Below are 13,349 nucleotides of genomic sequence, written 5' to 3'. Positions count from 1 at the left end.
CACTGTCGTGGCCTCTCCCGTTGCGGAGCACAGGCTCCGGATGAGCAGGCTCAGCGGCCATGGCTCACGGGCCCAGCCGCTCCGCGGCATGTGGGATCCTCCCGGATCGGGGCACGAACCCGTGTCTCCTGCATCGGCAGGCGGACTCTCAACCGCTGTGCCACCAGGGAAGCCCGAGGAAATCCCTTTTGTGCTGGGATGCTGAGGTAGATGTGCCTCACTGCCCACTAACTGCCAGGGTGCTAAAGGGAGTGGTCATATCTCACGCCTCAAGTGGTTCACTGCTGTAGTGGACAGGCTACAACCCACCCGGCTCTTCTGGAAATTCCAGGAATCTCTCTCCCAATCTGTCAGCCCATTGCTGTGGGTGGGGCTAAGCAATCAGCCAATCACACTCCCTGGCCATACTGATTGGTTCAGTGGTGGGGCAAGTGATCCAATCAGAGTCAAGGAGACGCAAGAAGACTTGGCTGGACACCAGGATCTGGAGTGACCTGGCGGGACTTCAGAATGCAGCCAGCATGAGGGAGTGGAGCCCAGACATGGAGAGAGAGAAGCTGTTTATTTATTTTTCAAATTGTGGTAAATAACCTGCAACATAAAATTTATCATCTTAGCCATTTTAAAGTATATAGTTCGGTGGTGTTAAGTATATTCACATTACTGTGAGATGGATCTCCAGAACTTTTTCGTCTTGCAAAACGTAAACTCTATCACCATTAGACAACAACTCCCCATTCCCTCTGCTACCCAGCCCGTGGTGACCAACATTGTCTCTATGAATTTGACTACTCTAAGTACCAAGTACCTCAGATAAGTGAAATCACATGGTACTTGTCTTTTTGTGACTGGTGTAGTCCACTTAGCATAATGTCCTCAAGGTTCATCCGTGTTGTAACATGTCAGAATTTCCTTCATTTTTAAGGGTAAATAATATTCCATCATACAGTTTAGAGTGTATTTTGTTTATCCATTAAGCGTCATGGGCACTTGGGTGGTTTCTACCTCTTGGCTATTGTAACTATGCTGCTGTGAACATGGTGGGGAAGATAAGGAAGCTGGTTTTGAGCCCTGGCTGGGGTGCTACCCTGAAGTGCTCTATCCCTGAGGCCGGCTAGAGCTGGTTTCTGTCGCTTGCAGCACACAGAGCCTGAACGATAGGGCCCCTAGGGGGAAGGAGCGAAAGATGTGTAAATGCAGCAGAGACTCCAAGCTCTTCGGGTTTAAAAATTAAAAAATAAAGTTTGGGTTTTTCTTTTTCTCTGAAGCGTGTTGGTTGAGGGTAGCTTTAGCTGGACGGTTAAAGTTGGTTTTCTCTAGTTTGCCGGCTTGCTCTATCACAGGGAAGGTCAAGGTTTTCTCAGAAATTGCTGCTGGTAACTACAACGAAACAGGCAGGGAGAAAAGCAAACATAAGAAAAAGACTCACATCAAAAGCCAGCTCTGGGGTGTACAGGAAGCATGGGGTCAAGGTCAGTTATCAACAAGTCTGTTTTTATTATTTATTTATTTTAGATTTAATTTTATTTATTTTTGGCTGTGTTGGGTTTTTGTTGCTACGTGCAGGCTTTCTTTAGTTGCGGCGAGCCGGGGCTACTCTTTGTTGTGGTGCACGGGCTTCTCCTTGCGGTGGCTTCTCTTGTTTCGGAGTGTGGGCTCTAGGCGCATGGGCTGCAGTAGCTGGGGCACGCGGGCTCAGTAGTTGTGGCTCGTGGGCTCTAGAGCGCAGGCTCAGTAGTTGTGGCACACGGGCCTAGTTGCTCCGCAACATGTGGGATCTTCCTGGACCAGGGCTCGAACCTGTGTCCCCTGCTTTGGCAGGTGGATTCTTATCCACTGTGTCACCGGGAAAGTCCCCAAGTCTGTTTTTAGAAACTTTAATTTAAAAATACATGCTAATGCCTTTTCTCTTTCTTTGTGTCTGTTCTCTGACCGTATGGTATGTTGCCATGGTTGGGTTCTTTGTTTTGTTTTTGAGGTAGCATATGTTATACTCCTGACTTCTTTTCCACACTACCTTTAAAATAGCAGGTTGTCAACCACCTGGATTAACCATGACCACATCCACGGCTGAATTTATATTAGCTTTAATAAACACGGGTCAGTGATTTACTCAAGAAATCACTATCCATTTTTTTTTCATATTAGCTACTTGTTCTTTGTGTTATTTCTCCAACGTCTGCTCCTAACCCTGTAAAGAGTGTAGGTTGAATGGGAGACCCTAAAAAAAATTCAAGGTAGTTTGCACATTGAGTGCCTACAGTACACATGAATTCTGCCAGGAAGCCCTGGAGCCTGCAGAGAAGGTGGAAACTTAGACCTTGCCCTTGGAGAGCTTGTTATCTGCTCTGCCATTTGTAAGTAATTGTGGACAATACAACGGCTATGAGCCACTGTGTAGAGAAGCCACAGATGTGCCACAGACTCTGCTGGGCACTTAAGGCATGTGGTCTCATCTGATCTCCAGAATAATCTTGGAGGAGGCATTTTACCCCTCATTGTGTGGATTAAGAAACTGAAGCTCAGAGAGGTTAAATGACTTGCCCAAGGTCTCACAGCCAGGAAGCGGTGACACTATTTGACTCTAATACCTGTGCTCTTAGGACTTCTAGGTTACTCGAAGTCATGATTTATTACCTGCTTTCCATACTCACCAACAGATCTTAGATGGTTGGTTAGTGAATGATAGGATACTTTCCAAGTTAAAAAAAGGAAATGAGCATTAGATGGTGTGAAAAACCACAAGACATCGCATGGGCTACTTAGAAACGGGATTTTCTAGGAACACTGACAACTGTCTTATGGAAGTGTTATTCATCTGGTACATGCCATGCCCTGGAAGCAGCTCAGAGGACCCCAGCCTCCATCCGGGAAGACCTGTGGTATGTTCACTGCTGTACCAGGGGAGTGCTGGGGCCAGCTGGTACCCGCCCAGAGAACCGATTGTTAAATGACCAGGAATTTTGCCAACTGGTTGATAAACACAGCCATTAATAAGAATTAACTTACATAAATTTACAATTAAATTATATCAGAAACAAAGGTGATGCAAACTTAACTCACCCCTTCCTAATTATTTTACTCTATTTTATTATTACGTATGCTCTTGAGGTTATTTTGCTCTACTATATGTGTCTGTTGGAAATGCTACATAGTGATGTGTTACCACACCTCTCTTTCCATCTCTGTATTCAGGGATGTGTCATTGGGAGCTTGAAATTGACCGTGGAGGGCGTATTACACCATAGAAATCAGGAAACGTTATAAATCAGGGCTTGATTTTTAAAAACTTTTACAAATAGGTTTAATAATGGTGGTTCATGTAGAGCTTGATTTTTTTTTTGTTTGTTTGTTTTGTTGATTGCCTAGACTTAAGACGGTAATGGAGAAAATGTTAACAATGCAGATTATACAAAAAAGCATGTTGTGTCTTAGCCATTATGTTATGAATAGAACAAAAAATCAGGGAAACGTTCTTCCAGTATTTGAAAATTATTTTCTGATGCAGCAAAAAAGTCACTCATGTCACTGATGAACGTGTGATGTTCTTCTAATGTCTTTGTCTTTCTTTTTTCACTTGTATTATTCATAAATCCAAAATATCCCAAAATATCCACCAGAGCTCAGGTCGGGAGCTCTCTCATTCGTCAACTGCAATGAGAAATTGGCTGTGGATACAAGAGTTCAGCTAAAGTCAATGAAAGCATTCCGTGAGACTCAGCTGGCTATATAGAATTTACAAGAAAGAGTACTGTATTTCTTGTTATGTGGAAAGACTGTGCTACACATTCTTTGTATCAGTAAACCTTACGCTATGCATGCATGTGCTTTACTCTTTCCAGAGAGCTGTGCGGCGAGCCGCTTCTGACCAGCAGAATGACGAATCACCACACGCTAGATTCTTCTCGCATCACACTTTATTGGAGTACAGCTTGGTTTCGGGCGGATGGAAGGAAGACCCCGTACACTCGAGCCTGTCTGCTTATATAAGGGCTTAAGGACTCGTGTAAGTCCCTGATTCGTCCGTATGGTTATCGCATTTCGCAAGCCGGACTTTGGATAGGCCACTGCTTCAAAACCTGATTAGCATATTAGGTGCATACGCCCTAGCGGCATACTTAGTGCATGCGTAATGGCTATCCGGCCGCGCCCTACAGAGCTGGTCATTAAATACTTACCAGCCAATCACTGGCTGTACTGGCACCCAGCAGAGTGCCTGCTACTCATGGTAGGTGTTCGTTGACTGAGCTGAACAGTTGGCAAACAGAGTGTAAATAAAAAGGACTTTGATTCTGGGGCTGGGATGGGGAAAATACATGCTAAGCCAGGCGCATCTTGTAACAGCAGAGAGTAAGGAAGTGCCCCAAACGAAAAGGTGGGGAGATGCTCAAGGACACAGCAACCAACCTGAAAGAGCTCCCAGTGGCCAAGGCTGGAAGAATTTGAGCGATGAAATAGTTAATGAGTATTGGATTATAACTCAAAGTGTAAAATAAGTATACACGAGTCCATACTGACATAGATCCATTAGTGAGTAAATACATAAAGGAGGGAGAAGAGACCGTCTTCTTTACAGAAGAATTTAACATACAGAGATGTGGAGGTCTGGAAGGGCCTGGGGGGTAGGGGTGATGGTGCCAAGCAGGCACACTGACCACAGCACGGAGGAGCCATGGACCTGGAAAGACAGAATGGAGACTATAAGACGTGGCCAGTAGATCTCAGAAGCCAGGAGAGGGGGCTACTTGGTGCCAGGACAAATGGCCTTTATCTCAACAGCTCCCGGGGTGTCACCGTAACTCAGAGAGGGGTAATAATTCTAAGTCCCCAAGAAAAGGGTACATTATGTACGGGGTTTCAGTGTGAGAAATCAGGATTATACATATAGAACACAGAACCACCAAGTTATACGTTATTTTTAGGTTTTGGAACTTAAAAGAATTAAGTCCCTTTGAGCTGTTCAGAAAAGTCATTTGTTTGGGTTTTTCCCAGCCCCCATTTTCTTGTAAATCTTCAATCTTACGGTTTTTCCTTTCCTTTTAAGTTCTAATCAGCTTCCTGGTCAGTCCATAAAATGGGAAATAGAATCTAATGAGAAAACAGCCGGATTTTTGCAAATAGCTTTTGCTACCCCTGGACTTGGCCCTACTTCAATTCCGTCTTGCCAGGTTGAGAGACGGAATGAATGAATGAATGAATGATCATCAGCTAAGTGAAGAGAAGGAGCACTGTGGCTCTGGTTTGGTAACAAAGGGTGTGGTCTGCCAGAGGAAGCAGGAAGCGGCCCGGTTCCTGGCCGGGTCTGGGTTCTGTCTCAGCAGAATGCTAAGGGTTCAGCCCGCGCTCCCATCTCCACCTCCCCTGATGTCATCTGCATCGTCTGTAGACACCTGGTGGCAACGCAGTCTCAGGGGTCCTTTTGTGTGAGTTTTTGCGGCAGATGCCAAGCCTGAGGCTGTCTGCTGCCCCGTGCCCTCCACTTCACTGGTCTCGGGAAATCGCCTTTGATATAAAACACCCAGCCCCAGGATTTCTCATCACATCAGTAGGTCTCCACGGGACCTGTAGGAGCACAGGGTAGAGGAAATCCTACAAGGTCAGGTAGGAGATGACAGAGCTTGACCAGAAAGAGGTTTTGTTGTGAAGGGCACCATGGTCGCTGGTCATTCACTCAGTTGCCGGCTTCTCAACCCCGGGTACAGTAAAGCCACATCTTCCTCAAGAACGGGCCCTATTCAGAGGTCCCAGGAACGTGGAAACGCCACCCTTCTTGGGGATGAACAACTAAGGCCCCAACTCTGAGCTTCTCATCACACCTGTTCACCAGAGGAGAGAAATGAGCAACTCTGCTTCCTTGGAGACTGGCCTGGGACTTTTCCAATGGAAAAGTGGATTATTCGTCATTTTCCTCCCCCCAGAACCCTAGCGGCAAATCCCGTTAGGAAGGTTCCACTTAGGCAATAGGAATGCTTCCTAATGTCATGGACATCTTCTTTGTTTTTGCCTACCCCGCATCCATTTTTTCCATCTTCTGGACGGGCACCTTAATTTTTTGCGGGGAAGACACCCTTTCCCTGACAATCCCGAGTCCATATAACTCTGACCCTTCCACTCCAGGGGTGAGCCCATAACCCAGGCCTGGCCAATCAGAGCACATTCCTTGCCCCTGGCCTCAGTGATTGGTTCAGGGGAAGCCCCATGATCCAAGCCACTGCTACTCTGTAGGGTGCTGGGGCTGCTGGGGGCCACTTTCCTACAGGTGAGGCAAGAGTCTGACTGAGACTGTGAGGCTAACAGGGAAGAAAGAGTCAGATTCCTGACCATGATTTGGGCGCCTGGATCCAGCTGGGCCTAAGCTGCAGCGTTTGGCCTTTTCAGTTACATGAGCATTTTTTTTTTTTTTTTTGCCTAGGCTAGTTTTAGTTGGTTTTCTGACACTTGCAAACAGTAACATTTCCTGGACAGTATGCTTATGGAGACTTTAGCGTAAGCATCACTATGTACTCGGAATGAAAGTTGTTTTAAAGGTAATGACATGCTCAGATAAAACCCACCAGACTGTAATCACGCACCAAATTTACCTTTAAACGTATAAAAGTAAAGCAGCGTCTCCACAGAAGAATGATTTAAGACCAAGGAACCGATCATAAGACAAGTAGTAAAACGCTGCTTAGAGAGACTTTGACAGACAAATAGTTCTCTAGCTACAGCAGGCTTCAGGCTACAAACCCCAAATTTCTGCTTCAAAAGTGACCCAGGGAAGACATTCCATAGTTTTATTTATTTAGTTTTTTGGCCTCGCCGTGCACTTGTGGGATCTTAGTTACCTGACCAGGAATTGAACCCTCAGCAGGCCCTCAGCAGTGAGAGCGCTGAGTCCTAACCACTGGACCACCAGGGAATTCCCAACATTCCACAGTTTTAAAAGAAAACTTTCCAGTTGAAGAAACAGGTAACATTTATAACATGCATCTGTTGTATATATAATATGTTACTGTCTAGTATATTTATCAGATATATGTCAATGTAATTGTATTATTACTATATAAGCAAATGCATATATATGTGTACGTATATATAGAACCACATATTTCCAGCTCTTTTTTAAAGACGTGTTGAAAAGACTGTTCAAAATTTATTTTTCCAGCTTGTCTGTTTTTTCTTATTCCTCAGTAAACTTAAGCTATTAACCAGCACATTTCCCGGCACACAGTAAGGCTCAATCTTAGTGAGTTCTTTCTCCCCAGCTCCCCCCTCTATTTTCAGTTCTTCTTTCAGAAACCAAGTAAAATGAAAGAGGCAGCACAGCATAGTGTTACAAGCAGAGGCTGGTAAATGTTTTCTGTAGAGCCAGACAGTAAATATTTCCAGCCCTGCGTGCCATATGATCTGCCCAGCTAACTCTGCCGTTGTAGCAGACAACATAGGCAATACTGAAATGAATGGGATGGCTGTGTTCCCGTGAAACTTTACAAAAACAGGCGATGGCCTGCATTTGGCCCTGGGCCATAGTTTGCCAACCTCTGGTTAAGAACTTGGGATTTGGCATTACACAGAATCTGGTCCAGCTCCCTGCTCTGCTCTTCCTCTGTGACCCTGATGAGTGTGTTATTTTTGTGCCTTGTCTGTAAAAAATAGGGATAATAACAGCCATTTCTTAGTCTGTGAGAAGTGGGTGAGATAGTGCACATGAAATGCTTGGAACACTTCCTGGTCCGTAATAAATGAGCATAAAACATTAGCCATCAGGTATTATCATCATCATCAAAAAAGAAGAAGAAAGGGGGCAACTGAATTTGTCCAGGAACGGCAGCAATATCCCTGGTAAAAAGTTAGTGGATGGCCTTCCCTCGTGGCGCAGTGGTTAAGAATCCACCTGCCAATGCAGGGAACAGAGATTCGAGCCCTGGTCCAGGAAGATCCCACATGCCGCGGAGCAACGAAGCCCATGGGCCACAACTACTGAGCCTGTGCTCTAGAGCCCGTGAGCCACAACTACTGAGCCCGTGTGCCACAACAACTGAAGCCCACGTGCCTAGAGCCCGTGCTCCGCCACAAGAGAAGCCACCGCAATGAGAACCCCACGCACTGCAACGAAGAGTAGCCCCCGCTCGCCGCAACTAGAGAAAGCCCGCGTGCATCAGCGAAGACCCAACGCAGCCAAAAATGAATAAATAAAATAAATAAAATAAAGAAAAAAAAGTTAGTGGAGCCAGGGACTTCCCTGGCCGTCCAGTGGTTAAGACTCCACGCTTCCAATGCAGGGGGTGCAGGTTTGATCCCCGGTTGAGGAACTAAGATCCTGCGTTGGTGCAGCTGAAAAAAAAGTTAGTGGAGCCAACCAAACAAGCAAGGAAGCCAGATAACTGAAAATGCATTTTCTTCTATTATCAGTGGCTTTCGTTTTTACCCACATAATGAATCATCCCCTGTCAGCGTGTGAAATTGCAGGTTGGACTGGGAATTGCAAGACCTTCCTTAACCGCTGGGCAGTGAAGGACCTGCCTGGGCTCTCACGGCCCCACGATGCTTCGTGCTATTAGGAAAAGCCTCCAAGGGACTCAGGAGAGCTGGCTTTTAATCCTGGCTCTGGATCTATATGACTGATGCCTAACCTTGGGGAAGTCGCTGAAACTTTCTGAGCCTCAGTTTATGCCATGATAGGGGTGGTCCCAGGGACCTCTATAAAAAAAACTGAAGGGGGAAAGGGGACCTGGGATTAATGAGTAGCTCCTTGGCAGAAATTGGAAATTGAAGCTCAGAAAGGTAAAGTCAGTTGCAGCTGGCATTTCAACTTGGGTCCATCAAACTCCAAAGCCCTTGCTTTCTCGATTGTGTTCTGCAGAGCTTCCCCATTAAAGCAGCAAGGAATATTGGCCGACAGAGGGCGCTCTTCTCTCAAGACAGGACGTCATGACATTGCAGGGACAGAAGACAGTATCCAGGATCATGGGGGCTGCTGCCAAGGAGCTGTCAACCCCCTCATGGAGCAACTCGGCACGTCATTTGTGGCGCCTGGCTTCCTTTTTTATTCTGGCCACTTCCCTCAGTTTTGCCGTATTTCAGAACAGAGAAAGACATGATTTATACATATGGGTGACGTGGGTTTCCTTACTCAGCTGCCTTGTAAGAATGGCGCCACTGTGACTTGCACAGCTTGTTTCTACACCTCCTTTTCCAGAGCTCAGAAAGCACGAATAAAGGCAACAACAAACAAAACCCACAATACGGCAGGCACACCTGACCGTATGACTTCAATTTCCCACACCTGGTGCCAAGACTCTATGGTATTAATCAACGGCTGCTTCAGGGCATCGCAAACGGCCCTGCGGGTTATGTCCTGCACAGCTTCAGTGGGCGCCATCCACATGGACCACGTTGTGAATGGTGACCCTGGAGTTGTGCAATATGGCAGCCCTAGCTAATACTTTGATGAGAGAGCTATGATTTACAAAGTATGGTCCTGGGCACATCCTGGCTGCCAGTGTACTTTGTCAAACAAGAGTTTTTCTTTATATTTTTCCATCTTGTATGTTGTTCTATGGGTAATTTATCTGCAAATGTATTTATGTGCTAGTGGGGGCAGGTATGGGGAGGTTCCCCTGTCCAGAAGGACACGTACAAAGGAGGCATCCCGGCTGCTCCATGCTGGTCTGCTTGACTCTAAAGCTGAGGGTTATCATGTGCTTATTAGGTGCCAGACGCTGAACTCAGCAATTTACGTACTTTGCCCACTGAATAGCACGGTCGCTCAAGGTGGTAGGAAATATTGTCACAGGAGTGGGGACCGAGGCTCTGAGAGGCAGATGATTTGTGCACGTCCAGTATAAAAGCCAGTACAAGAGCAGGGCTGGGACGGCGCTGGAGTCAGCCTGACCTCAGGGCACGTGCTCTAACCACTGTGACACCTGCGAACACATCTGGATTCCTAACCGCCCCGCACCTCACCCCCCTCCCCCAATAAAACGCTGTCACACCCTCCTCTATTGGTTATGGTCACCACAAAACCTGAAATAAGTGCTTTCATTTGCGAACTCTTTGTCGGTTAAGTTCTCATCATACTTAACCTGTATGAGAGCAGGGCAGTCCTCCGTGGAAACTCCACCCAAGGAGGAAACACAGCGCCCTCACCAGGGACCCCAAAATCAATTGGAAACAAGAACATGCCGGAAGCAAGACGGCCACGAATTTCTTAGAAAAATTGGGCTTCAAAATATTTGATGAGAGATGCTCTTCAATACCTCTCCCTTTTTCCCCTCTTTCTTTCTCTTCTTTTTTTTTCCGTACGCGGGCCTCTCACTGTTGCGGCATCTCCCGTTGCGGAGCACAGGCTCCGGACGCGCAGGCTCAGTGGCCATGGCTCACGGGCCCAGCCGCTCCGCGGCACCAACCCATGTCCCCTGCATTGGGAGGCGGACTCTCGACCACTGCGCCACCAGGGAGGCCCTCTTTCTCTTCTTTTAAACAGCCAGCAGGTTGGGGTCATCAGGAAGAGGAATTTGTAGGAACGTGTCAGTCAGTCCACAGGCCGCCCTCACGCGGGCCCTGCAAAGGGCCCCTCCATGAATAAGAGCGTCACGGATGGAAGCTTCTCAAGCTGGGGACGCCCCGGCAGAGGGCACTTTTGAGAAGGTGGGGTTGGGGAGAGTCCTGCCAAGTGCCCTGGGCACAGGCCAGGGCAACACTTGTGCGGCTGCCTGCAGTCACCCGAGGAATGAAGCAACGTGCAAGTGCGTGTATTGAATAAGAATTGAAAAAATCCGTGTATATTCGAGTGACCGTGAGAGCATGCTTTCCTCTGTGTGAAAACCAGTCAAGGCTACTGCTCCAGCTAGCATCAGGCTAAATGGTTTTCTCCCCTCCTTTTTCCGCAAGTGGGGATAGTGTTTAATTTGCATTGACTAGCTGTGTGGCCCTGGGGAAATTACTTAACCTCTCTGAGTTTCAGATTCCTTGTCTGTAAAATGGGGATCACGGGAGAACCCATCTCATGGGTTGCTGTGAGCGTGAAATAAGGGAAAGCAGGTGAGTCGCTTAGCTGTTCACGTCAGTGATTCCTCCTGCCGCTCTTACAAAGCATCTTCTTCCGTCTTATCTACTCAAGGTTAGAGGTCGTCAGCACTGTTTCCCACAATTATATAAGAAGCACCTTGTCAACTAAAGTCCCCATTCCATATCTGTACACCCATGTTCATGACAAACTTACTCAAAATGGCCAAAAGGTGGAAGCAACCCAAGTGGCCATGGATGGATGAACAGATAAACAAAGTGGATGGATGAACAGATAAACAGATACACAAAATCCATACAATGAAATATTATTCAGCTGGAATGAACCATGAGGACATCATACTAAGTGACATAAGATCCCATTTATATGAGGCACCTAGAATAGTCAAATTCACAGACACAGAAAGCACGGTGGGAGGGGAGGAAGGAAGCAGGGGGGTTTATCTGATGGGCATAGAGTTTCAGTTTGGGAAGATGAACAAAGTTCTGGAGATGGATGGGGGTGACGGCTGCATGACAGCGTGAATAGATTCAATGCCACTGTGAACTGTACCCTTGAACGTGGTTAAGATGGTAAATTTTATGTGTATTTTACCACAATTGTGAAAATTAAAAGTTAAAAACAAACCCCCAAGTGAAGTACCTCCAAGATTTCTCCGAGGTCTGGGGTGATAGAAATGGATGAAAATGTTCTGAAAGCAGGTTGTGGTGATGGCTGCACAGCTCCGTAAATGTATTAAGATTGACTGAATTGGACACTTAAAATGGGTGAAGTTTCTGTAAACTGTGCTTCAGTGAAGCTGTTAAGAGCAAGCAAGCAAACTACACGTGCTGTGATCGGAGGAGACTTTGGAGGATGAAGGAGCTGTTCACTGTCTTGATTGTGGCTACGGTTTCCCAGGTGTACACATATGTCAAAGCCCATCCACTTACGGACTTGGAACCTGTGCCGTTTATTGCATGTCAACTGTATCTCAATAAAGCTGTGTTTTCAAAGGGCAGAACAGTATTCCATATATAAACGAACTCCTTATAATTTATTAACAATGCCCCCTTTTGATGGAAATTTAGGTTTCAAATGTTATGCCCCTATAAATAATATTTCAATAAATATCTTTGTAGGAAAAAAAAAAGAAAAAAATGCAGATGTTGTTTGCTGCTCCCCCTCTTCTTCCCCCCACGGGCAAAGCCACAAAGTCAGAACTTCCCAGGGAGGGGGCCTGGGAACCTGTAGTTTTCCTGAACGCTCCTGAAAAATTCTTGTAATCAGGCATGTTGGGGCACATTGAATCAAACTTTGCGAACTTGGATTTTCAGGCTTGGGAGTTTGAAATCCCCTTTTCTCTGATCCCTAAAAAATTCTGTAAGTGTTCCATACAAATGATTCTAAATTTGGGTTTCCCTACTATTGGGAATCAGAATCATCAGGGAGCTTGTGAGAATGCATATTCCCAGGCCCCTCTCCCAGGGAGGATGTGTATGGTTGCCAGATTTCGCATAAATAAATAAGTGAATAAATAAATAGATAATAAACTATAGGGTGTCAGTTAAATCTGAATTTCAGATAAACACCAAATAATTTTTTTAGCATAAGTGGTTCCTTGCAATATTTGGGCCACACCGGTACATAAAAATTATTTGTTGCTATCTGAAATTCAGATTTAACTGGGTGTCCTGTATTTCATCTGGGAATCCTTAAGTATGAGTCCTCAGGCCTGGGGTGAAGCCCAGACCTGCACTGTTGGCCTGCTCCCCACGTGGTTCTGATGAGGGGGATCCTTAGAACCCATGTTGAGAGTCCCTGATCATGTCAACACCTGCGGGGTCAGGAGCCCCTCCTCAGGGAGGCCAGTGGACCCCAGTGCATCCCACGAGTGAGCACACTTTAATGTTGGTCCAAGGAGGAAAATGGGTCTGAGCAGCCGCAGGAGAAAACTGCCCCAGATTTTCAAAGCCAAACATGGTGGATGTGGCGTCACGGACCCTGTGGCCTGAGGGATGCTGCTGGTCTTCTCTGAGTGAGTATTTAGGGCTGCCTAGGGGACCCACACCCCAGGATTCTGTCTAGATTCTCTAAACTTTATTTATTTATACCCAGCCTCGTCCCAGAAAGGATTTTAAGCCTCGGAGGTCTCAGTCCATGCAGCGTTCTTGGGCTGGCGAGTGAGGTTAACACACCGTCTCTCTGGGACACACATGGCAGGTATTAATTGCGTGCTTACCACGAATGGGCATTATTCTGGGAGTTTTACAATGATAACCATCTCATTTAGCCCTCGAGATAAGCCTGCAAGGTCATTGCTGTCGTTGGCCCCATTTTGTAGATGAGGAAACCGAGG

At 46.4% G+C, this 13,349-nt stretch overlaps 1 protein-coding gene across 3 annotated transcripts in view; it reads right to left on the bottom strand.

The window, feature by feature from the left end:
* FHAD1 (forkhead associated phosphopeptide binding domain 1) overlaps positions 1 to 13,349 on the bottom strand; it is a 138,108-nt gene that overhangs the window by 98,658 nt on the left and 26,101 nt on the right. The gene's annotated exons all lie outside the window — the stretch shown is intronic.

Source organism: Phocoena sinus, chromosome 1, assembly GCF_008692025.1.
Source record: "Phocoena sinus isolate mPhoSin1 chromosome 1, mPhoSin1.pri, whole genome shotgun sequence".
Classification (NCBI taxonomy): Eukaryota; Metazoa; Chordata; class Mammalia; order Artiodactyla; family Phocoenidae; genus Phocoena; species Phocoena sinus.
Note: the sequence above shows the minus strand (reverse complement) of the source record. Positions and strands in the feature narration are given on the sequence as shown.